Source organism: Cervus elaphus, chromosome 20 (assembly GCF_910594005.1).
Source record: "Cervus elaphus chromosome 20, mCerEla1.1, whole genome shotgun sequence".
Lineage (NCBI taxonomy): Eukaryota > Metazoa > Chordata > Mammalia > Artiodactyla > Cervidae > Cervus > Cervus elaphus.
The window spans coordinates 28,655,689-28,678,400 of record NC_057834.1 but is presented as its reverse complement, the minus strand read 5'-3'; positions in this window follow the sequence as shown (position 1 = coordinate 28,678,400).

Sequence of the window (22,712 nt, the reverse complement as noted above, 5' to 3'; positions counted from 1 at the left end):
ACTCCAAGGCCAAATTTGCCTGTTATTCCAGGTATTTTATTGATTTCCTACTTTTGTTTTCCTGCCCCCTATAATGAAAATGACATCCTTTTGGGGTATTAGTTCTAAAAGGTCTTGTAGGTCTTCATAGAACCATTCAACTTCAGCTTCTTCAGTATTACTGGTCAGGGCAAAGGCTTGGATTACCATGATATTGAATGGTTTGCCTTGGAAATGAACAGAGATCATTCTGTCGTTTTTGAGATTGCATCCAAGTACTGCATTTCAGATTCTTTTGCTGACTATAATGGTTACTCCATTTCTTCTAAGGGGTTCTTGCCAACAATAGTAGATATAATGGTCATCTGAGTTAAATTCACCCATTTCATTTCATTTTAGTTGGCTGATTCCTAAAATGTTGATGTTCACTCTTGCCATCTCCTGTTTGAGCGCTTCCAATTTTCCTTCATTTATGGGCCCAACATTCCAGGTTCTTATGCAATATTGCTTTTTACAGCATCCAACCTTGCTTCCATCACCAGCTGGGTGTTGTTTTTGCTTTGGCTCCATCTCTTCATTCTTTCTGGAGTTATTTCTCCACTGATTTTCAGTAGCATATTGGGCACCTACTGACCTGGGGAGTTCATCTTTCAGTGTCCTATCTTTTTACCTTTTCATACTGTTCATGGGGTTCTCAAGGCAAGAATACTGAAGTGCTTCACCATTCCTTTCTCCAGTGGACCACATTTTGTCAGAACTCTCCAGCATGACGCATCCATCTTAGGTGGCCCTGCATGGCATGGCTCATAGTTTCATTGAGTTAGACAAGACTGTGGTCCATATGATGAGATTGGTTAACCCACGTCCAAGGTCAGAGAACCCTCAGTAAGACACTAGGTGCTGGAGCTTCTGTGAGGAGATACCCCATGTCCAAGGGTAAGAGAAGCCCCAGCAAGATGGTAGGAGAGGCGAATTCGCATTTAGAATTAAACCTCATTCCCACCAAAGACTCTAATAGGGCTCAAACAAACCTTGTGTGCACCAGGACACAGGGACCCCACAGAGACTGAGACAGAACTGTGTTTGAGCATATCCTGTGGAGGTCCAGGCCAGCAGTGGACTGTCACAGGGACAGGGGCTCTGGATGCAGCAGACTTGGGTATGGCATAAGCCCTCTTGGAGGAGGTCTCCATTGACCCCACCATAGAGCTGCCAGAACTTACACAGGGCTGGGAAATCGACTCTTAGAGGGCACAAACAGAATCTTATGCACCAGGACCCAGGAGGAAGGAGCAGTGACCCCACAGAGGCTAGTCCAGACTTGCCTGTGAGTGTCCTGAAGTCTCCAGCAGAGACGTGGGTCAGTGGTGGCCTCCTGCAGGGTTGGCAGCACTGAGTATAGCAGTGCATGCATGGGATCTTTTGAACGAGGTCACCATTGTCGGCATTGCCTCCACAGTGATTTGACCCCAGGTAAATAGCAGGGAGGAAGCACATGTCCACCCATCAACAGAAAATTGGATTAAAGTTTACTGAGCATGGCCCTGCGCATCAGAACAAGACCCAGTTTTCCCCTCACTCAGTCTCTCCCATCAGGAAGCTTCCATAAGCCTCTGATCAACCCTTCCATCTATTTATTGAGTTCTTCACTATTATTTTAATTAATTATTTGTCAACTTAATCAGCCAGAGTTTGTTTCATTGCTCATAGCTTAGAACACTGACTCATACAAGAGCCAATAACAAATAAAGATAAATGCCTGTTGCCAATTTACAGATTTGTGAAATTTGACTAGTGAGAAGAAAACTTATTTATGTTTCAAAACAAGTGAGCAAAGGATAGAACACAATAGAAGAGTGGGTCCTGGTTTGCTGTGGGATTTCTGGGGTTGGTATCTACTTCCCACCTATATCTTGAATTACTAAAAGCAAGAGACTTCCTGTAGGTAGGGAAAATCACAGTCGTCAGGTATTGTCCAAAAGGGGACACTGATGTCCATTACACACAACCTATCCATCCCAAGGGAAAAATACATGGACTGTAGGAATGTTCAGCCATGTGACAAATGCCTGGGGTTGAACAAACAATGTTGGATTGTGTGTGGGATTTGGAAGAATTGTTAAATTTAATTTATGTGGACCAGTAGTTTCTAAACTATAGTGAGGGTGAGAATCACCTAGAGAGCTTGTTAAAACATAATCTGAAATTCTGCTCCCTGAAATTCTGATGTAGTAGCTCTGGGGTAAGATCTGAGATATTGCATTTCCCAGTTCCCAGGTGATGATACTGACGCTTAGGGAATTACTGTGACTAGCAAGGCTCTAGGCAACTTAAAAGTTATCCACAAGTGCCCATTAGTTTTAGCAGCAAACTAACATTGGTGACCTTGAAGACAGCAGTTTCAGTGGCAGAATGGAGGCTGATGCCAGATTATCCATCTCAGAAATGAAAGAATGTCAAGAAAATGGGGACAGTAATGAACTCTCTAAAAATGCAGGGGAGATAGGATATAAAAATAGGAGAAACTCTAAAGAGCTAATAGGAAAAAGTCATCAGAGAGGGAGAGACTGAAAGTTTTGGAAACAGAGGTATTGATCAATGAGCACAATTCCTAGGGAGACTAGAGAGGGTGGAAACTAGCACCCAAGTTGACAACAAGAGGCAACTCTTTCACCCAAACAAGTGGGGAAAAAAGAATCCAAGAGTGGGAAGGTGTGTATAGATTAGCAAATTTGGTGTCAGATAATATAGAGCTGTATGCTAGTCAGGAGAGAATACATTCTTTATTGAGAGTGAGGAGGCATACAGAAGGCTGAAGTATTTGAAGGAAATGGGGAAAGTTGGAAACAGTCATGTGGATTTAGATCATACAGGAAAACTGATTAAGGATCAGAATTGTGCAAGGTCCAAAAGTGACTCCAATCTACAGGATTTCTTGCCTTTGTTGTTGCTCTCTTTTCCAGCAGCACTTAGTGCTGGGCCCTCGGATATAGGCTCAAATAGCGTAGATAATTACGTTTAATTAGAATTGGGGTTTTGCCAAGATGGATGCAACGGAAAGACTGTGGAGCAGGAGAGTTTCTTGAAGGTCTGACTTTTGTATGCTTGTTAAAGAAGAGAAGTGAGCCCTTTATCTTAATGTGATGTCCTATATTGAAAAGAAGCATTAAGATTTTAATTTTTTACCACTTGCAAACTGCTTAGATAATAATGGGTAAAGGCATTCATTAGCAAGGAAAAACTATATAAATTGTGAACTTTGTAGTACATTAAACCAAAACGTCAGTGTGTATTTTAAATTCTTATCAGGAACAACTATTAGAAGAATAATGAAATAAGTCATTTTCATATATTTATAGCACATATTCGTTATTCTGAGTCTCTCAGAAAGAGCTGCCCATACAAATGAATTTAAGTGCTTTTTCATTAGTATAAATAAAATGTTAAGTAATGTGAGGAATTGCTGTAAATACTGTAGGCTAAAGTACTTTCCGTAATCTTTTTCTTGAACGATGGTGGCAGTTAAAAGAACATTTCAATACTTGTTCTTGGTAATGAACAGCATAAACCCAGAGAAGTAAAACCTCTTTTCTTGGAAAACACATGACAGCAGCACTTGAAAGGGAAGATCTTAAAACGAATCTCTCCTCGTTTGATGCCCACAGAGTCAATGCATTTCACGTGAAGAAGTAGGTTTTAACATTTTCACAGCTGCTCTCCACCGCTCACTTATGTTCCACATTCGGCCAACATTACTTCAAGGTCTTTTCTCCTTCCCTTTTATGTCATCACAACGGAGAGTTAATTCCAAAGCCATTTTAAGGCCAAGGCCCTTCCTGATCCGGCCCCAAGCAACTTATTCTCCTGCTCATTAACTGTATTAAATCTACGTAAACCTCCTTCCTCAAGAAAGTCAGCTTCGCTCTTTCTCAGGCTGCTTGTACTTTGGGTTCCTTCTGTCCAGAATACTCTTTCTTCAGATAGTTACATGGTTCACTTCTTCAATTCATTTGGCTCTCACTATAAAAGTCATCTCCTCAGAACTAACTTCCCTTATCATCCTATCTAAAAGTCACCTCCCATTATTCCATCCTTTACTCTGTGCAGTAGAGCCTGCTATTTGCAAAAATTGATCCTTTCTTTTTCCTGTAGAATTAGACCTGCCCAATTATTCTATAGAATCTTCCCCTCTCTACAGTTGCCTAACTTTAATTAAAATTTTCTGAAATGAAGATGAATGGAAATGGTGTGTACCTCCATATCAAGCCAGCTCCATACACCCTGGGGTTGCCATCTTTTTTTTGCTATCATTCCTCTTCTTTCTATCTAAGTCTCAATGGCCACCCAATCACAATTATACAGATAACAAGGCACTCAGGCATTGGAAAGCAACAAAGAAACTAGGTTCTTAACTGGCATGTGGGGCCTAGTTTTCCACCAACCTATAACACTGATCTTAAACTATTAAGTGAGAGAGAAATGAACTTCTATCTTCTCCAAGCCACTGAGTTTGTATCAGATTTCTTTACTATAGCAACTTGTGTGTGTGCATTCTAAGTTGCTTCAGTCATGTTGGACTCTTTGTGACCCTATGGTCTGTAGCCCAGCAGGCTCCTATGTCCATGGGATTCTCCAGGCAAGACTACTGGAGTGGGTTGCCATGTTATTCTCCAGGGGATCTTCCCAACCCAGCAATCGAACCTGAGTCTCATGTCTCTTGCATTGGTAGGCGGGTTCTTTACCACTAGCACCACCTGGAAAGCCCCATTATAACAGCTTAGTCTTACCTTATTTTGCTTTGCTACATTTCTCCTCACAGTCCTTATCATTATTTGACATGATCTTATATATATATATTTACTTTTTATTTTATATTGGAGTACAGCCAATTAACAATGTTGTGATAGTTTTAAGTGGACAGCAAAGGGACTCAGCTGGAGATATATATATATACACACATACATATACATGTATCCACTCTCCCCTAAACTCCCCTCCCACCGAAGCTGTCATATAACATTGAGTAGAGTTCTTTGTGCTCTACGGTAGGTCTTCGTTGGTTATCCATTTTAAATATAGCACTGTGTACATGTTTATCCCAAACTCCCTAAACATCCCTTCCCCTCATTCTACCCCCCTGGTAATTATATATATTTTTTTGTTTTGTTTTGTTTGCTTATGTTTTCCTCACTTAAATGTTGCTCCATGAGGGGAGCATGTTTATGTCATTCCTTGTTCTGTTCAAACATGTAGAATAGTGTCTTGCATATAGTGAGCACTCAGAAACCAGTCTGGTTGAGTGATGAGTATATGAATGAGCGTTGAATAGACTATACTCCCACTCGACCTCTGCATTCAGACCTGCTGTTCTTGCCCCCTCGACACCTCCTGCCCTCCCACCTGTGCCCACAGTGTGTGTATATGGGCTGTACAAATGCCTGGACTGAATCAACACTTGGTCTGCATTTGGCTGCAGGAACTGCAGGCAGCAGAATCCTTAGTCATAAGCAGCGCTGTAGCCTCCCCCTGCAAGTCCGGCTGAACGCTACAGAAATGTAGTTCAGTAACTTGGCTTTCAGTGGGTGTATACCTCTGTCAGATACCTGCACACTAATGGCCATTTCAGAAAGTAGACAGGTTGGCAAAGCGAAAGGAATTGAGCCCTGCAAAAAACTCATCTCCAAGATTAAATCTTTGAAGATCCTCAGATAGCCATTATTTTCCTGGCTCCCTTCCAACTGAGAGAGTCAGCAAAATGATCAGTGTCTTATCTCTCAGGTAAAGGAAGATACTCAGAGCCCATTTCTCCTTGAGTGCATAAAATAAAAAATTCTACTGAGTGGTTACTTCCTGTGTTTGGCAGCTTCAAGATAGACAGTACTTTTCTGGAATGGATGGGGAATTGGCAACAGCAAGTTTTCACATGCTAAGATAGCTCATCAGCTTCTCTTGGCATGATTGTTAAGTGGGTTTAAGTGCTGCATTCTTTTTTATAATTTACAGAATTGTGGATTAAACATACATTATGTTTCATTTATAAGGGTAGCCTGAGGGTTCAGATAATTCAAAGCAAATGTGAGCTAATAGTAAAAAAAAAAAAAAAAGTGGAAGAAATTTCTTCACAATTTTACCTTTTAACTGATTCACTTGACGAATTCAATTGCTTACACATACATGCATATGCACACAGAGGAATTAATTTTATGAAACAGTCTTTCTTATAGTCAAGGCTGGATTTCTAAATGTTTTATCAGTCCTTTCCCTCTTATTTTTTCTACATAGATTATAAGTTCCTTGAAAGCAAGATTTTAATTTAATATTTTCCTTGTTTTTAATCAGATAATTTGACACAATATTGTAAATACAATGCACTCTCAACAAACACTTGATTAAATAATTAGAGTTAGAAGTTAATTTGTAGTTTCAATATACAAAAACCTTCAATAAACTCTAAATTCTATATATTTGGAGATTATTAAACCCCAAGTAATTAACACTGATCCACAGAAAAGATTCAAATTGAATTAGGCCATTTTGAAGGAATCAAGCTGCAGCCATGTACAATTTCAACTTTATCTGAAGATTGATCCTCCTCTATATCATTTAATTTACCCCTTTAGGATGCTAGTGAATTCCAGTACTTCCTTTTAGACCTAGACAAGCAGAGCCATTGTCCCAAGCCCTATGTTTCAAGAGATCCAACCTCTGCAGCTATAGAGTGCTTTCCTTGAAATTTTCCAAGTCCTCTTCCAATGTCTGGGACAAGCTAGGGCCATCAGTATCATCCTCACAAGGTGCCCCAAATTCAGGCTGGAAGACAAGTGGTCCCTGGACATATTTTCTCTTATAAGCAGGTACCCTATGATGCTTTATCCCCTGTATGGAGTTAGCCAGATGTCCAAAAGAGCTCCAGGACTCATATCTATGGAGTTTTATTAGCCCCATGTCTGAGAAGTTGTTCCAAGAGAATGGTCCACCAAGTGAATTACTGTTCCTGGCAGATGAGATATTTCTTTTACAGTATTGTATAAGAATTGACTGTAACAATGGTATTGATCCACTAATTTTGGGTGGCACTCATTCACATAGGAACATGAGTTCAAGGATCTGAGCTACCAGTTATTTCTTTCTGACCATTGGGCTTTACCTACATATAAGGGCCTTGCAATAGTTCTGGCAGTAGTACTGTCTCTGACATCCAGAACCAGAGAGAGATGAAGGTTGTGGTAGAAATATCTTATCCTTACACCCATTACCACTGGCACTAACTCTGTGGTATCTTTGGGTTAGACAACATTCCCTGAGTGGTTGTGCTTAAATTCTCTGAGGGTTTTCAAGACAGTTGCTCTATAATACCAATGGATTCTTTCAAACTATATCATAACTTGGCTTGAATTAATGTAGTAAAATCCTGCTTTCCTGGGTCAGTGTTAAGCCTTGCTGGATGTATTGGCTAAGGATGTTGTAACAAATTACCACAAACTTGGTGACATGAGACAAAAAAAAAAAAATTTTTTTACACTTTTTGAGGACAGAAATACAAAATAATTTTCACTGGGCTGAAATCAAGGTGTCAGCAAGCCAAGCTATTTACAGAAGCTCTAAGGAACATTCTATTCCTTGACTTGCCAACTACTAGCGACTGTATAACCCAGTCCATGCCCTCATGGTCACAGTGCCTTCTCTTCTGAGTTCATTCTCTTCTGTTTCCATTTTAGAAGAACACCTGTGATTGCATTTGGAGCCTATGTAGCTCATCTATTTTGTGATCTATTTGCAGATGGTTATTCAGTCTATCATACTGGACAGGGGGAAGGGGACACTCCATGAGCATATATGCAGTCTTTTTGTTCTCCTCTCCACAGGTGGTGATGTGTGGAAAAAGGAAGAAGAGTTAACACTGAAAGAGAGCTCTTTCTCAGGGTGCAGTGAAGTCTGCCTAAAGTGTTCAAGAGTACATGTTTGCTAGATTTGTTCATGCTATAAAAGTAATGTCCTGCTGGTTCAGTGGTAAAGGATCCACACAATGCGGAGACACAGGTTTGATCCTTGAGTTAGGAAGATCCCCTGGAGAAGGAAATGGCTACTCACTCCAGTATTCTTGCCTGGGAAATCCCATGAACAGAGGAGCCTGGTGGGCTACAGTTCATGGCATCACAAAAGAGTAGATAACAACTAAGTGATAAAATAACAACAATGCTATGAAACTGAGTGACAAATTTATAAATTATTGTGCCCATTTTTGTGCATATCCTAAATAAGATTTTCATTTGCGGTTGCCATCAATGAGTGAGAGTCCTTGAAATACAGCAGTATTTTCAGGTGGCATGATGAGCAATGCAGCATCATATATGAGGTAACCAATACTGAACAAACGGTACTCTATGGGGAAAATGTACAGACAAGAAGACCAATATTGCTTCAATAAAAACAGGTTTCAAAGATTTACATCTTTCACCTTTTTCTCATGGTGGTAGATATGAAAATAGTTAAGAAGGGCGCACTTCACAATAAAGAACACAAAGAAATGATTCCTAGACATGAACAGAAAGAGATGATACCTGAATAATACAAATACTCTTCTCATGCACTGATTGGACAAGAAGCAAATATTTAAGTACCTCTTTTCTACTCATTATCCTAAAATGTCCTTAATAAATCACTATATCTCACATAGGTGCATGCACTTTGGAATATATTTTTAAAATCAAATTGTTTATATATATGGGGCCTCAGAAAAAAATTTGTCTGGGACCCCACAAGTACTAAACATTGTGACCATGAGAGGGAAAAATATTGTTGAAAATCCAGGGAAAAAATTGTTCACCTATTCTATTATATGACAAATTATGTGAGCAACCACTGTGAAATTCTATTAGATTTGGATTCATATTAAAATTGATGGAATTTCTGTAGAGACAAGGGTTTTTAATGTAAGTTTTATCTCAACGGAAGTAGGAAACTTCATGAGACTAGGAAGTGACTGTTTTACTTCTTTAATCTTCTGAGGGAGTGTTTTTGGTTGTCAGAGTGATTGTGGAAAATGATGGACATTTAGTGGGCAGGGACCTTCAATCTGTGGCACAGTCTAGCACTATAAAAAAGAATAATCCTGCAACCGAAATATCTGCTTTAAATGATCTGAGTTTTAAACCAAAACCATATTTAACTTCCAAAAATGTTTTTTTAAAACTTTGCCGTCCTCGTGATCTTTCCACACTTGATAATTAGATATGTAAGATCTTCATGATTAGTGGAATTATTACTCCAACCTGAAATATTCATTGGAAAGCATGTAGAATAAGGCAGCTTCTCCAGATTCTGCCTCAGTAAAATGAATATCCACAAGAAAAACTCCACTAAACCAGAAGTTTCCCTCAGTTGGTTTTCACGGAAAGTTTATTTTGAAGCTATTTATTATTCAAATACAAGAAGAATTCAACAAAACCATGAATCACTATCATTAATTATTCACTGGGATTAAGGAATTGGTTATAATCATGTCTCCCTTTAATCCTGTTTTATTCATTTATATTCTTGGCAAACTCTCCTGCTAAATGGATTCGAGCTCACTGTGGGGACCCAGAGAAAGAATGGAAGGTCCCTAGGGTCAAACAGAAGCCTTTGCTTAAATTTGATAAAATAAATTAGCATGGGATTATGGGTGCTATTAGCATAAAATCACCCACTGCTGCTGCTTCAGCCTTCGTGAGAATGCTCAGTGATCATGTTGATTCTTGCCTGATTTTCCATGAAATTAGAGCTTCTCATATATCCATCCCAAAATAGTCAGACAGTGTGAGTAGTTGCTGTTCTTTGAGAATATGTTAGTGTGTCTGTGTGTCTAATGTTTGTACATGGGAGGAAAAAATCTAGATAGCTTTCAACCTCACAAAAGACCTCCAGGGTCACGAGTGGTCCATCCAGCATTACTCTGGCAGTGGAGCAAAGAAGAACAGGATATTTCCCTTGAAATATCACTTCCAAAGTTTAGACCTGTGCAAAAGTGTCTCTAACTTTACTTTCACTCTTCTGTGACTTTAGTTATAAATTCTAGCACTTGAGTCATTATTAAGATTAATCCTTACTTTTTCCTAAAAAAAAAAAAAAAAAGCTCTGTTTCCTTGGTATATACTGACCAAAGCTCTGCTGCTTCTTCATAGACTTTAAAATTAGCTCATCTGTAGTTTAAAGAGTGTTCCCAGTGTTCTGGGTTTTGTTTAACACACCCTTATTTCCCATGTGTGTTCTGTTCATTATTTTAGATTTCAGTGTTATTTACAACTGAGTTTCAATTTCTCAGCTAAAGGTAGTGTGTGGAATTTCACTTTCCTGGAGTAGAAAATATCACCTAGGCTACATGGATCTTCTGAACTCTGTTTCTAACGGCTAACACCTTGCATCTTTGTGTTTTATGTATATATCATGGGCCTAGACATCACACATTCCTCCAAAAACATAAGTAGACACTTGGATGTACATTATTTTATGAAATAAATATTTTCCTGCATTTGGAAATCAGCCATGTTTTAAACTAATTGAATCTATCTTTAAATAATCTAACTTATTTCAGAATATTTTGTATCATGAAAAAAATCAGCCTTTTTTTTTTTTTTCCTGACATAAATTCCATTCCTGTCTGGAATCATTGGTTTTGCTTTTTTAAAAGTGAAACATTGGGATGACCCAGAGGGATGGAATGGGGAGGGAGGTGGGAGGGGGGTTCAGGATGGGGAACACATGTACACCCATGGCGGATTCAAGTCAATGTATGGCAAAACCAATACAATGTTGTAAAGTAAAATAAATAAATTAATTGATATAAATTAATAAAAATAAATAAAATAAATTAATAAAAATTTAATAAATTAAAATAAATTAATTAAAGTAAATAAATAAATAAAATGTATTGTAAAGTAAAAAATAAAATGTACGTTCAAATTAAAAAAAAATAAAAAGTGAAATACTAAAATCAAGATTCTTTTTTACAATTTTATTACTTGTTACCAGACAATTTGGGTGTTCTGGGGATTTTGAAGAGGACAGAGATTTAACCCTACTTTCAGAAAGTTTGAAATTAGAAGGAAAATTAGCTTAAAGACCTTGCCATATACTTATATCTTACCACTGCTTGTCTATGGCTGGAGCATGGCTATTAGAATATAACAAAACTGTATTTGCACAAATTTCTGCTATTGACTAGGTAAATTTGAACAGGAGAGTTAAACTCCTAGAACCTCAATTTTTGGGTTAAGTTAAGGTTTAACATAAATATATTCATGAATATAACCACATATGTGTCATACAGTTAATAAGGATCACAGGAAATACTGAATGTGAATTTCTCAAGAGGGTTGGATGGCACATTGAAGACACCTAACAAATATGACCACCACATACAGCCCCACTATCCTATTTGTGAGCAACCACTTTGCTCTTGGGACAAACTGAATGGCTATCCTTAAACCTTGATAGTACCAGGAAAATGTGTAGCCACAAGGGCTTAGTGAGAGGTTTCCAGCCTTTTAGATATCATGAAACACATAGAAAATCATAGTATTTGTGAGGTGCACAGGAATCTGTAAGAATATGGCCCAAGTTCTCTGTTTTCCCTCTCTCTACACACACACAGGTCAATTGACAGCTGAAGGAATCAATAAATCAGCAATGCTAGACCCTAGAACTGTGGGAAGCTATGACTTAGGATTCTGGACAATGTCATGTGGGCATCTGGAGAATAAGGCAGTTTCCTCTACCTGCACCTTTAAAGCAGCTATGCAATTTAGAAAATAAAGACACTAGAGTTTAACCAACAAACGAATTGTTCACACTATCATTAAAGAGTATTCTGTACCTGAAATCAGAGGATAAAGAAGAGTTCCTTAATACTGTAAGAGGAATTGGTCTAAAAAAGAAAATCTTGATTTTTGAACTAGAGATACCATTCAGCCACTCTTCCTTGATTGATCTGTAAGTAAAGTTAAGTGCTCATCTTGTGTACGACATGGGTAACTCTTGACCACCTGCAATTCTAAATCTCACTTTACATAGATAATGGCACTAGGAGGGCCTCCAAGATCAAAAGATGGCTCCTCTGCTTTGTCCCCTTTGTTCCATGTCTATTGTCCTGCATGGCAATACAGAAGAGAAGACCTTGAGTCCTGTTACCCCTAGGAGGTAAAGACCTCCTTCAGCCCGCCAACACCAAACGAGTAAGCTGCTAGGCTGGGACTGAGGTGCTCACCGGTGTCTCATTATCCTGGAGCTACTGCTACCAGATGGCAAATGGAAAACCCAAGGTGGCTTTGCAAAAATGAGTTATTTCATTTTATGAAATTTGTATATGGGCTGTTCAAAGTGATTTGATATTAAAAATGTGAGAGGGAAACTCCACTGGGACTGGCAGAGTGGTAATAACATTTAAAGAAATGACTAAGCCTGATATCCAAATAGTTTATTTTTCAATACCCCACCACTCTTCCTGATAATTCCCAGCCATAACCATAATGCTTTTGGTACCAACCTTGTTTATTACACCTCAAGAATGTTAACTGTTTTGCCTTTAATCTGATTCTAAGTGCTTTATCTTAAGAACATATTGGACTACCTGCAAGAAAAAAAAGAGGAGCAGGAAATGCTTCTATACCAGTCTGCCTCTGCTTTGCTCTTATACAGAGGTATGCAGTCATAAAGTCTGTCCAATCAGAGTCAAGTTCTCCACAGGTGGAGAGGGTTTCAATGGTAGTCCTAGAGCAAAAGAACTCTTTTCTTCTTCTTCTTCTTTTTTTCTTCTTCTATTAGAAATTTGGCTCCTCTGCTTATTCTGAGAGCGGGAAATTGGTTTTAAGGACTACTCTTGCTGTCAACAGTAGATATTGATTTTTTCAGATTCTTTGTCTAAGAAGCCCAGACATAATGTTCACTGGGTCTGAATTTCAAAGACCTGTTGGTTTGAGCAACAATCAATATTGATTCAGATCCTGCTTCCCACTAAGTCTTTCTTTTTGTCAAATCTACAGGTAAAAATCAGCTGGAAATGAAGGGCCCACTGTGCCTCTGTGTTGTCCTACCATGTTCACATGAAACCTTGTGTCATAGAGGGGTTCAAATCCCATTGTAGCATATTCTGACCGTTCAGACCTGCCCTCTCAGTCCTGAGATGGAGAAGCTTGGTAGAGTTTGGGGAATAAACGTGACACAAGAGCCCCCAAATCAGGTCCTGTACCTCATCTGGCGACCAAATTACTTTCCTCTCAAGGATCAATTTCCTCTTTTGCACAATAATAATATCAGACTAGATTATACATTCTGGTTTGGGGTAATGGGGGTACTATTGCTCCCTAGCAGGCAAAAATAAATTCTTGAAGAATTAGAATATTCTTACCTACAACACTGGCTTGTGATCTTTCAAAGCTCGACCCAACCCCCCAAAAATCATATAATTAGAATTAATTTTCCTTGTTATGAAGAATTTAAATATAATTAAATTTTTATTCATAGGGGTGTGATAATAGAAAAAAGAAAAAAAATTAGAACAATGTATTGGATGAGTTGTAAGCTGTCTAGAATACTGACATTGTGAGAATGAATGAAAAACAGAAATTTCCATCAAATGATAAGACCTAGAAAACGAATTTTATGTAATTTTATAGGTTCCAATTTGCAAAATCTTTGTAAACTGTATCTACTACAAGATAGACAGCTGTCATTGTTGTTTAGTCATTTAGTCATTTAGTCATGTCCAATTCTTTGCTGCCCCATGGAACTGTAGCCCACTTGCTCCTCTGTTCATGGGATTCTCCAGGCAAGAACACGGGAGTAAGTGTCATTTCCTTCTCCAGGGGATCTTCCAGACCCAGGGATCGAACCCCCACCTTCTTCTAGTAGGACCTAGCTATATCAATGTTACAATTTTTCAGGCACAAATAATTAAGAAACCAACAGCATTTTCTTAAAAAAAATATATAATTCTTCTGAAAAAGTAAGAATTTTAAAATAGCATAATTATTTATCTAAATTTTATGGAAAGGCAGATGCCATTTAGATTAAGATACAAGGAAATGACAACAATTATCTAGGGTTCAACACTTAAAATTTCTAGCCAATAGCAAGAATTCCTTCATTTAATATTTGTCCCAATTCTTTAAAACTATAGTTAAGCATTTCTTTTTTTTTTTAACTTTAATTCATTTATTTACTTAATTTTTAAAAATTTATTTAATTTAATTGAAGGCTGATTACTTTACAATATTGTAATGGGTTTTGCCATATATTGACATGAATCATGGGTGTACCTGTGTTCCCCATCCTGAATCCCCTTCCCACCTTCCTCCGCATCTCATCCCTCAGGGTCAACCCAGTGCACCAGCCCTGAGTACCTTGTCTCATGCACTGAACCTAGACTGGTGATCTGTTTCACATATACATGTTTCAAAGCTATTCTCTCAAATCATCCCACAATCGCCTTCTCCCACAGAGTCCAAAAGACTATTCTATACATCTGTGTCTCTTTTGTTGCCATCATTACCATCTTTCTAAATTTCATATATATATGTTAGTATGCTGTATTGGTGTTTTTCATTCTGACTTACTTCACTCTGTATAATAGGCTCCAGTTTCATCCACCTCGTTAGAACTGATTCAAATGTATTCTTTTTAATGGCTGAGTAATATTCCATTGTGTATATGTACCAGAGCTTTCTTATCCATTCATCTGCCGATGGACATCTAGGTTGCTTCAATGTCTTGGCTATTATAAAGAGTGCTGCAATGAACATTTGGTTACACGTGTCCCTTTCAATTCTGGTTTCCTCAGTGTATATGCCCAGCAGTGAGATTGCTGGGTCATATGGCAATTCTATTTCCAGTTTTTTTAAAGAATTGCCACACTGTTCTCCATAGTGGCTGTATTAGTTTGCATTCCCACCAACAATGTAAGAGGGTTCCCTTTTCTACACACTCTCTCCAGCATTTATTGTTTGTAGACTTTTGGATAGCAGTCATTCTAATCAGTGTGAGAGAGTACCTAATTGTGGTTTTGATTTGCATTTCTCTGATAATGAGTGATGTAGAGCATCTTTTCATATGTTTGTTAGCCATCTGTATGTCTTCTTTGGAGAAATGTCTGTTTAGTTCTTTGGCCTATTTTTTGATTGCATCATTTATTGTTCTGGAATTGAGCTGCAGGAGTTGCTTGTATATTTTTGAGATTAGTTATTTGTCAGTTGCTTCGTTTGCTATTATTTTATCCCATTCTGAAGGCTGTCTTTTCACTTTGATTATAGTTTCCTTCATTGTGCAACAGCTTTGAAGTTTAATTATGTCCCATTTGTTTATTTTTGCTTTTATTTCCATTACTCTGGGAGGTGGGTCATAGAGGATCCAGCTGTGACTTATGTCAGAGAGTGTTTTGCCTATGTTTTCCTCTAGGGGTTTTATAGTTTCTGGTCTTACGTCTAGATCTTTAATCCATTTTGAGTTTATTTTTGTGTATGGTGTTAGAAAGTGTTCTAGTTTCATTCTTTTACAAGTGGTTGACCAGTTTTCCCAGCACCATTTGTTAAAGAGATTGTCTTTCTCTATTGTATATTATTGCCTCCTTTGTCAAAGATAAGTTGTCCATAGGTGAGTGAATTTATCTCTGGGCTTTCTATTTTCTTCCATTGATCTATATTTCTGCCTTTGTGCCGGTACCATACTGTCTTGAGGACTGTTGCTTTGTAGTATAGCCTGAACTCAGGCAGGTTGATTCCTCCAGTTCCATTCTTCTTTCTCAAGATGCTTTGGATATTCGAGTTTTTTTGTATTTTCATACAAATTGTGAAATTATTTGTTCTGGTTCTGTGAAAAATACCATTGGTAGCTTGATAGGGAATGCATTGAATCTATAGATTGCTTTGAGTAGTATACTCATTTTCAGTATATTGATTCTTCTGATCCACGAACCTGCTATATTTCTTCATCTATTTGTGTCATCTTTGGTTTCTTTCATCAGTGTTTTATAGTTTTCTATACATAGATCTTTTGCTTCTTTAAGTAGATTTATTCTTAAGTATTTTATTCTTTTTGTTTCAATGGTTAATGGGATTGTTTCCTTAATTTCTCTTTCTGTTTTCTCATTGTTAGTGTATAGGATTGCAAGGGATTTCTGCATGTTGAAATATATCCTGCAAATTTACCATTATCATTGCTTACTTCTTGTAATTTTTTGGTGGAGTCTTTAGGGTTTTCTATGTAGAGGATCATGTCATCTGCAAACAGTGAAAGTTTTACTTCTTTTTCAATCTGGATTCCTTTTATTTCTTTTTCTGCTCTGATTGCTGTGGCTAAAATTTCCAAAACTATGTTGAATAGTAGTGGTGAGAGTGGACACCCTTGTCTTGTTCCTGACTTCAGGGGAAATGCTTTCAATTCTTCACCATTGAGGATCATGTTTGCTGTGGGTTTGTCATATATGGCTTTTATTATGTTGAGGTATGTTCCTTCTATGCCTGCTTTCTGGAGAGTTTTGATCATAAATGAATGTTGAATTTTGTCAAAGGCTTTCTCTGCATCTATTGAGATAATCATATGGTTTTTATCTTTCAATTTGTTAATATGGTGTATTACATTCATTGATTTGTGAATATTAAAGAATCCTTGCATTCCTGGGATAAAGCCCACTTGGTCATGATGTACGATCTTTTTAATATGTTGTTGGATTCTGTTTGCTAAGATTTTGTTAAGGATTTTTGCATCTATGTTCATCGGTAATATTGGCCTGTAGTTTTTTTTGTGTGTGTGTGTGTGGCATTTTTGTCTGGGTTTGGTATTAGAGTGATGGTGGCCGCATAGAATGAGTTTGGAAGTTTACCTTTCTCTGCAGTTTTCTGGAAGAGTTTGAGTAGGATAGGTGTTAGCTCTTCTCTAAATTTTTGGTAGAATTCAGCTGTGAAGCTGTCTGGTCCTAGACTTTTGCTTGCTAGAAGACTTCTGATTACAATTTCGATTTCCATGCTTGTGATGGGTCTGTTAAGATTTTCTATTTCTTTCTGGTTCAGTTTTGGAAAGTTATACTTTTCTAAGAATTTGTCCATTTCTTCCAAGTTGCCCATTTTATTGGCATATAGCTGCTGATAGTAGTCTCTTATTATCCTTTGTATTTCTGTGTTGTCTATTGTGATTTCTCCATTTTCATTTCTAGTTTTGTTGATTTGATTCTTCTCCCTTTGTTTCTTGATGAGTCTGCTAATGGTTTGTCAATTTTATTTATCTTCTCAAAGAACCAGCTTTTGGCTTTGTTGATTTTTGCTATGGTCTCTCTCTCTCTCTCTCTCTTTTTTTTTTTTTTTTTGCATTTATTTCTGCCCTAATTTTTAAGACGTCTTTCCTTCTGCTAACCATGGGGTTCTTCATTGCTTCCTTTTCTAGTTGCTTTAGGTGTAGAGTTAGGTTATTTATTTGACGTTTTTCTTGTTTCTTGAGGTAAGCCTGTATTGCTATGAACCTTCCCCTTAGCACTGCTTTTACAGTGTCCCATAGGTTTTGGGTTGTTGTGTTTTCATTTTCATTACTTTCTATGCATATTTTGATTTCCTTCTTGATTTATTCTGTGATTTGTTGGTTATTCAGAAGTGTGTTGTCCAGCCTCCTTATGTTGGAATTTTTAATAGTTTTTCTCCTGTGGTTGACATCTAATCTTACTGCACTGTTGTCAGAAAAGATGCTTGTAATGATTTCAATTTTTTTGAATTTACCAAGGCTAGATTTATGGCCCAGGATGTGCTCTATCCTGGACAAGGTTCCGTATGCACTTGAGGAAAAGGTGAAATTCATTGTTTTGGGGTGAAATGGATATCAACTAGGTCTAACTGGTCCATTGTATCATTTAAAGTTTGTGTTTCCTTGTTAATTTTCTGTTTAGTTGATCTATCCATAGGCATCAGTGGGATATTAAAGTCTCCCACTATTATTGTGTTATTGTTAATGTCCCATTCATACTTGTTAGCATTTGCCTTACATATTGTGGTGCTCCTATGTTGGGTGCATATATATTTATAATTGTTATATCTTCTTCTTGGAGTGATACTTTGATCATTATATAGTGCCATTCTTTGTCTCTTTTCACAACCTTTATTTTATAGTCTATTTTATCTGACATGAGTATTGCTACTCCTGTTCTCTTTTGGTCTCCATTTGCATGAAATATCTTTTCCAGCCCTTCACTTTCAGTCTGTATGTGTCCCTTGTTTTGAGGTGGGTCTCTTGTAGACAGCATATATAGGGGTCTTGTTTTTGTATCCATTCAGCCAGTCTTTGTCTTTTGCTTGGGGCATTCAACCTATTTACATTTAAGGTAATTATTGATAAGTATGATCCCATTGCCAGTTACTTTGTTGTTTTGGGTTCAAGTTTATACACCTTTTCTGTGTTTCCTGTCTAGAGAAGATCCTTTAGCATTTGTTGAAGAGCTGGTTTGGTGGTGCTGAATGCTCTGAGCTTTTCCTTGTCTGTAAAGCTTTTGATTTCTCCCTCATATTTGAATGTGATCCTTGCTGGGTACAAAAATCTGGGTTGTAGGTTTTTCTCTTTCATCACTTCAAGTATGTCCTCCCATTCCCTTCTGGCCTTAAGAGCTTCTATTGAAAGATCAGCTGTTATCCTTATGGGAATCCCCTTGTGGGTTATTTGTTGTTTTTCCCTTGCTGCTTTTAATATTTGTTCTTTGTGTTTGATCTTTGTTAATTTGATTAATATGTGTCTTGGAGTGTTTTGCCTTAGGTTTACCCTCTTTGGGACTCTCTGGGTTTCTTGGACTTGGGTGACTATTTCCTTCCCCATTTTAGGGAAGTTTTCACCTATTATCTTCTCAAGTATTTTCTCATGACCTTTCTTTTTGTATTCTTCTCCTGGGACTCCTATTATTTGAATGTTTGAGCATTTGACATTGTCCCAGATGTCTCGGAGTTTGTCCTCATTGCTTTTAATTATTTTCTCTTTTTTCCTCTCTGCTTCATTTTTTCCAACATTATGTCTTCTACCTCACTTATCCCATCTTCTGCCTCAGTTATTCTACTGTTGGTTCCTTCCAGAGTGCTTTGGATCTCAGCCATTGCAATATTCATTATTGATTGACTCTTTTTTATTTCCTCTAGGTCCTCTTTAAACATTTCTTGCATCTTCTCAATCCTTGTTTCCAGGCTATTTATCTGTAACTCCATTTTGTTTTCAAGATTTTGGATAATTTTTACTATCATTATTCTGAATTCTCTTTCTGATAGACTCCCTATCTCCTCCTTTTTTGTTTGCTTTAGTGGGCCTTTATCATCTTCATTTGCCTGCTGAGTATTTCTCTGCCTTTTCATCTTGGTTATTTTGTTGTGTTTGGGGTGGCTTTTCTGTATTCTGACAGTTTGTGGTTCCTCTTTATTGTGGAGCTTGCTCCCTGTGGGTGGGGTGTGGATTTGCCTGTCAAGGTTTCCTGGTTAGGGAAGCTTTCATTGGTGTTCTGGTGGTGGAGCTGGATTTCTTCTCTCTGGAGTGCAATGAAGTGTCCAGTAGTGAGTTTTGAGATGTCTATGGGTTTGATGTGACTTTGGAGAGCCAGTATATTAAATCTCAGGGTTACATTCCTACATTGCTGGAGAATTTGCATGGTATGTCTTGCTCTGGAACTTGTTGGCTCTTGGGTGGAACTTTGTTTCAGTGTAGGTATGGAGGCTTTTGGATGAACTCTTATCAATTAATGTTCCCTGGAGTCAGGAGTTCTCTAGTGTTCTTAGGTTTTGGACTTAAGCCTCCTGCCTCTGGTTTTCAGTCTTATTCTTACAGTAGCCTCAAGACTTCTCCATCTATACAGCACCAATGATAAAACATCTACATTAATGGAGAAAATATTCTCCACAATGACAGACACCCAGAAAGGTTTGCTGAGTTACATGGAGAAGAGAAGAAGGATGACAGAGATAGAGGTGGCCAGGAGGAGAAGAGGGGGAATCAAAAGGGGCGAGAGCAATCTAGCTAGTAATCAGTTCCCTAAGTGTTCTCCACAGCCTGGGATACCCAAAGAGATTCACAGAGTTGGGTAGAGAAAAGAAGGGGGTGGGAGGAGATAGAGGTGACCAAGGGGAGAAAATGAAGAGTCCAAAGGGGAGAGTGCAATCAAGCCAGTAATTACATTCCTAAGTAAGAATTGGTACTGAAGATTGGATTCTTAAAGGTACAAAATCGATAACAAATACCAAAAAGCAAAGATTAAAAATATAGAGTAGAGGTTAGACTCTCAAAAATATAATTTTTAAAAAAACAAAAAAAAAAGAAAAGAAAAAAGAAAATCGCAAAGATTATAAAAATATATATATATGAAGTTTGCTTTAAAAATAGGGTCTTTTTTTGCGAGGTAATAGTAGGTTATAGAAATGAAAATTAAAGGCATAATAGAAGACTTAAAAATAAAAAAATAAAAAATGATAATAATAAAAATACATCTAGGAATTTCTCTGGAGCTGTTGCAGGCAGTGTGGGGTCAGTTGTTTCAGATAGTTCCTTGATCTGGCTTATACTTCTTCTCAAGATCTGTAGGCCGCTTCCAATGTAGTCGGTGCTAACTACAGGGTTTTAATCTGTTGCTCCTGTTACTTCCAGTGCGCTTCCTTCTGTTTATTTTGGGTTCTTCTGTTTGCAAGTCTCTTCGGTGTCTAATTTCCACCCTGACACAAGAGGGTGAAGGTGGTCACTTATTTAGGCTCACTTGTTCAGTCGCACTGCAGGGAGGGAGGCTCACTGCAAGCAAACACCACTGTCATGTGTGGGGAGTGCTCGCAGTGTCTGGGCCACACTGGGTTTGCCCCCACTCACAGCGTGTGTGCTTTCCCAGTCTACACTGCTCAGGCTCCATGTTGCTCTGCCGAGAACTGTCTACAGCAGGCCCTGGGTTGCATGCCCTTCCCAGGTCTAAGCCGCTCAGGTTCAGGTTTTCAGGTACTCCACAAAGGTGCAGACTTGGTTGGGCCTGCGGTTTGTGCCCTTCCCAGGTCCAAGCAGTTCAGCCGAGCAGGTGCTTGGCCAGCGCACTCTCCCCAGGTTGGGGGGGGTGGTGTCTTATCACCTCCCCCGTCCCAGCTGCTAGGTTTCCTGGGTGCGGAGCGGGAGCGCCGTCTCAGGTGTGCCGTGTGTCTCCTCTGGGGAGCTGATCTCTGGCTGCGACCCTCCTGGAGGATGTCACCCGTATAGAATGCCAGGAAGACTTGGTTGGCAACTGGGAGCCTGCTAGCAGTTTGGTAGAGGATGCCATCTCTGGGGCTGAGTTTGCCCCTTGCCTTCCAGCTCTGTCTGCTGCCCGCCTGCTTCCCTGCCTCCAGTGGGGGATGGGCCGGTCTGCAGCCGGCTAGCTCTCCTCTGGTATTCACTCAGTCCTTTGTTCTGTGAGTGGCCTGGCAGTACCTTAGGCTAGGGCTTTTTGCAGGAAAGTTCTCTCTCTCTCTCTTTTCTTTCTCTCTCTCTCTCTGGCTATCCCACAGTTTGAGTTGCTATCTCAGGTTAGCTCCCTCAGATTGCCCTCAGGGCATTCAGGCCCAGTCCTTACCCTAAGTAATGCCACCCACTCCTCTCTGTTCAGACCTCACTTGCTGGTGGCCGATGCAAGCATCTGGGCTACTTCTCCACTGGGAGTTGCCATTAGGCACATGATCTGTGGGTTTCATTTATTTATTTATTTTCCCTCCCAGTTATGTTGCCCTCTGGGATTCCAAAACTCCCCACAGACCTGCTGGTGAGAGGATTTCCTGGTATTTGAAAACTTCTCCTCTTTTATGACTCCCTCCCCTGGATGGATCTCTGTCCCTAACTCTTTCGTTGTCTTTTTATCTGCTATATTTTGTCCTACTTCTTTTTGAAGACAATGGGCTGCCTTTCTGGGTGCCTCATGCCCTCTGCCAACATTCAGAAGTTGTTTTGTGGAATTTGCTTAGTGTTCAAATGTTCTTTTGATAAATTTGTGGGGGAGAAAGTGGTCTCCCCATCCTCTTCCTCTGCCATCTTCCATAGTTAACCATTTATTATACTCAATTTCCATTTGCAGGAATCAGTCTTTTGGTTTTGATATAACTTTCAGATTCTTAATTAAAAAAAAATGCTTAAAGTTTACAAATGATTTCAGGGTCACATGGTCTTAACTGCCAGTTTATGGGCATAATAGATGATATTAATATGGTAGTCTTTAAATTCTTAATTAACTCTCTAGATATACCTTTTTCTCCTTTCTCCTTTACACAAAAGAAAAACAGTTTTCTAAAATGAAACACAAGAAAGAGGAAAGAATGATAGGAAAAGCCCTGGGCATTATAATAAAAGCTCAGACTTAAGTTTCAGTTAAAATGTCTGACCTTGGAAAATTTTCACACTGTCTTAAGTCTCAGTTTCTTTGTAAAACATCTGACCTAGAAATATTATAACAACTCAGTGGGTGAGTATATACAGAGTCTTTATAGAATTTGCACATAATATATACTTTTTAATTATGCTTGTTGCCATTATTAAACAGAGCTTAAAGTGATAAAGTAGGGTTCTTTAAACTTAAATTGTCAGACATCTTATGTGCCTCATTCTTTTCTTAGAACATCCCAATAAACATTATTCAAAGTAGAAAAACAATTAACCTACAATCCTCCTAGGAACTTTCCAAATACTGTTAGGAATATAAGATGGAGTCTGTGGGAACTATGGATCCCAGAAGGTTAAGAATTGGTCAGCTGTTG